Source organism: Furipterus horrens, unplaced genomic scaffold (genome assembly GCF_987537825.1).
Source record: "Furipterus horrens unplaced genomic scaffold, mFurHor1.1.pri manual_scaffold_2, whole genome shotgun sequence".
NCBI lineage: Eukaryota > Metazoa > Chordata > Mammalia > Chiroptera > Furipteridae > Furipterus > Furipterus horrens.
The window spans coordinates 191247046-191251752 of record NW_028327172.1 but is presented as its reverse complement, the minus strand read 5'-3'; positions in this window follow the sequence as shown (position 1 = coordinate 191251752).

Sequence of the window (4707 nt, the reverse complement as noted above, 5' to 3'; positions counted from 1 at the left end):
TACTTACAAATTTAAATATGTTCTGTCTGTAAAATTCATTTAGTGTCTCTTATGGAAGGAGAAAGATATATAATGCTTACATAGTCCAATTTATTAATTACAAACATTGTGATTTTTTTACATTGTTTTTAAGCATACAAGGTATTTCCCATCTTGTGATCTAGAAATTGCATAAATACTCACTTTCATTTTCTTCTACCTTATTTTTTTCTTAATTTAACTTGGTTTATGGTGTGAAGTAAGGCTCTAAATCTGTATAATTTTTCCAAATAGCCAACTGTGAATCCTTGCTTTTTCTTAAGTAATCTTTTTATTTTGCATTAACCTGTAGTGTCTCATTTATTATATAAATAAACAAACAAAAATAATATATATATTTCAGCCTGTCTATTCTGTCTTATTGGTGTCAGAGATGCTTTTGTAACAGAATATTTGTATGTGGTGAGAACTTTTAGAAAATAGATGTTTTTTCAGCACAGTCATTACCATTTTGAGCCTCTAGACAAATAAAAGCATTTCTTTTCTTTTTCTAAATGTGAATTTTGAAAGTGCTTTTCTCCATGAGTGTCCTGCAGGCATTTCAAACTCAGTACATCCAAAAGAAACCCATTATTTGCAGCTTCATTACAGCTCTCCTCTTCTAATGTTTCCTAGTGTGTTTAATGGCTTAGCTTGCATCCCGTCTCCCTAATGCAAACCTCAACAGTGTTTCTTTTTCCTCTACATTTCACCCTATGTGCAAGCTATTCCCTAGGTTCTCTCTCTCCATTCTGAAATATTACTAGAATCAGTTTTCTCCCTTTCCTTGAGAAAACATGATTCTAATCTCAGCTATGCCATCTCTCACCTGGACATTGAGAACAGCTTAGGTTCTTCCCTCCATTCTTCTACCTGTCCACTCTCTGTTTAGGTATCAATTACTTCTCTGAATTACAGATCCAAACATTTCACTCCTTCTGCGTGCAATGCTTAGGTGGCTTCCCATTGTCTTCTGAATAGAGTTCAAGCTCATTAATGTTATACTCAAAGCTGAACAAAAGATGGGTCCCCATCTAATTTTCTTTTATTCTACTCCCTTCATTCCTGGCCACTCATGAATCCTATGTTTCTGACACCCAGGTAAATGGCTCACCTTTGCTTTTATATTTCAAATATCCTCTTCCTGTGGGCTCTTTTGCCCATGAACAATTTTTCTGTTTTTGTAATCGCCACTGTAAGTCCCAGATCAAATATCATTGGCTTGGGAAAGCTCTCCTTATCTATTCGGTCAAACTTAATTATCCCATACTCTGTGCTCTTATTGAACTTGTGCCCACATTCATCGCAGTCCAGATTACTTTCTGAATTACTTAAGATGAAGTGTATCTGGTAAGATGATATTTTAAGGGGACTGAAGTAGACACCTGTCTTTGTTGACACAGACTATGACCTCGTAGCAGATTTTCTTAGTTCCGGGAGAATAATTTAAACATTCCTTCCTAGTGGTGTAACTGAAATATGAAGTTGTACCTACAACATGGATAGTATCTACCCCATCCCTGCACTGCTCCCACTGCACAGAGGGTCCCTCAACATGCAGAACTAATCCTTGAGGAAGATCTAGGTATGTTTTCAGAGAGACCAAAGAATATGAGAAGACATGTTGAGGTGCCATCCTCTTTCCATCTGAAGTTTAGTGGTGAAACTTTTCTGATGGCCTGAGAAGGCCCTTGTGTGCCCTCGTCACTGAAGCTTGTGAAGAACCTGATGGGGAGCTCACTGCGAAGGCAGGTGGATCTGACTAGTAACTCAGATTTCACCTGGCACCCTGGCATGGTGGGCTGGTGAGGGCAAGCTAACAAAGATAACACTTTGGGAGCCTAAGCATGAGATATACTATAGCCTCTGCAAGGATCTGACCCAACAGGGACGACTGAACAGTTAAAGGCAAGGAATATTTCCAACAGTGACACCAGGTGGTAGCAACAGAAGTAATGACAATTATAAACTGAGGCTCATGGTGCTCTAATCACACTTTTCAGCTTCATTTTATCAACTACAAATGGTCGTTCTTGAACTGAGTAAGCACCTCTCCCTATCAGATGTCTGTTGGAGAAAGAGCTTAGATAATTCAGGCACAGGTGATGGGATTATTAAACGTGTGACCGTATTTGTACTGCAGGCTGGTTAGGCAGGTTAGCCAGGTTACACTTACGTCCCCACAATGACACTATCTGCGAAGTGAGGCTCCTGTGGAATGATCTTTATATCTCCCTGGAGATAAGAACAGAGATTTTAACTTAGTAAATATTTGAATTGAATTGCTTTTACCTCATATTTATTTTAATTTTTGTAACTACAATTCTGGGGCATGCAAGATTTTAAGGTTTTATCTGAAGAGATATTTTGTGTTTGCAAATACTCCTGTGGAACATCATGCAGTGTTGCCTCTGCTCTTTGGGGCCTCCAGTTGCAGTTGCTACTGTATATTGTCATTAGCATTATAAGGAACCCCAGAGATATGCAGTGTCATTACATTTTTAAAAAGCTAATTTGTCTACTTGGGTTGGCACTGGCGAAGATTGCCCACAAAATCAGCCTCCAGTTCTCTAGTTGCTGAGTTTTGCAAATTTACGTGGTCTTGCTCTTATGTAGACATTGGTTATTCTCCACTGCAATTAAAATATCATTTTTCTTGTCTAGAAAGGAGGTTTCTAAGTGTACCCTACTACTGGAGAGTGTTTATGCTGACCACCTGTAAATTGGAATATATAAATGTGCTCCCTGGGAGTTGGGCTGGTTCAGCTTTCTCCCCCAACTCTTCAGAAGGATTTTTGTGTCAATTCTACATGGTTTGTATTGTTAGTTCCGTTCTCTTTTGTTGTCTGTTTATGTGAAAGGAAGTTCAGTGAATGGTCTTAGTTTTAATTTTCATGGCCTGTATGAAACCATGTGCTCTGTTCTAATGGGGAATACATGTAATATGCAGCAGTTTAGCTGAAATTCACAAAAATTTTTGTTAAAAAATATAGAAGTACTTCTATAAGGAAAATAGTGTGATCTATCTATATATCTATGTATATAGAGGTATGTAGGTATGAATACATGTATGATCTGTCTGTGTATCTATCTGTTATCTATCAACTATCAAGTGGTGTACTGGTAAATGTTTAACAATAGGTGCTCCAGGGGAAAAGTGTCACTGGTTTGGAGCTTTTGCTAATTTCCATGGTGTAAATAATCCCACCATGGCTCATTTCAAGCTGCTAATATAATGTCACTTTTATGTAGTATTTCATTGAGCAGAAACAATGAATGCAATAATTTCAACAGCATAAATAATAGTAAAATATAGCAAAATAAGTAGGAAGTGATGAGTTTTGAGTATTAATTATCTTTGTTTTAATGCAATTTATTTTACTGTAAGTTTATGTAATTTAGTTTTTAATAATGGCCATGTTTGAGAACTGCTTGCAAATTCCTGCAAATTCAGTAATTGGCTCCTGTAAGCTGATATAAACTGGCTCCAACACAACGCAGTATCAAACTATTGACGTTTATTTCTGCCCGCTTCTTTCCCTTTCCGGAGAAGAATGGGCTCCTGTGGCTGGAGAGATGTTTGTTTGTTGAACCTTAAGGTGGGGCTTTAAGTAAGCAGCTCTGGAGGCAGAGCGGAAGTAAGTTGCAGAGGGTAATGAAGGATAAAGGCTTTTGTGTGTGGAGTGGCTGGGTGCTAATATTACAGCAGATTGGAGGCCAGTTAGCTTGCTCTGTAGAAGAACGGAGAATACCTGCTTCTCCAACCCCTATGAGAAAGCCGTACAGAAAGTATATACACTTTATACAAGTTTGGACTACTTCAATTTCAAAGTGTTACAGAGAAATATTAATAACCCTTTTGTAATAAACAATTTAAAATATTGTAATATGACTTTACACCTGTTTCTATAGGTAATTATGTTTCAAGTTGCCTGAGTGGAATGATTGGAGTCTTCAGGAATGTGTTCATTGCATGAACACTGTCATTTGCCATGGGGTATTTGATGCAAATTCCTTTTTTCGTTTCTTTTATGAAAACTTTAGTAAAATCTACATTGCTTAATAATATCTTTTGTGGGAATAGATTCTTTTTGGTGAGGGAAATAATATGGAGTTCTTATATCAAAGTTGAAGCAGGGCACAAATTGACACTGTGTGCTGGGTTACGCAAGAAAATAATATATCTAAGACTGAAAATTAAATCACATTAGAAAAAGTACAGAATCATTTGGTAAAATCTAAACATAGGCAGCATAGCATGGTGCTTCAGAGTATAAACTCCATAGTCCAATTTTTGAAATTTGATTATAGAGTCTTTGACATATTACGTGTCTCTGGGAAAGTTATATAATATCTCTGTGTTTCAGTATTCTTGACTGTAAATCTTCATAATATATATCACATTGATCTGAGGATTAAATGAATTATAGGTAAAGCACTTAGAATAGTTCCTGGCTCACTGCAAGTTATAGGGTTAGCTATTATTTTTAAGTGATCTAATGCCTTAGGAATATAATTAGTTAGAATATAATATATATAAATATTATGTATGCTGGATTTCTGAGGTGGTCTCAATAAAGATCCTCTTCCCTGTTTAAGATCTGAACCAACTGAGATATAAGATACAAGAGTCATACAGATGGGAGTCAAAAATATTACCTTTACTACTAGTATTGCTGATACAGCATG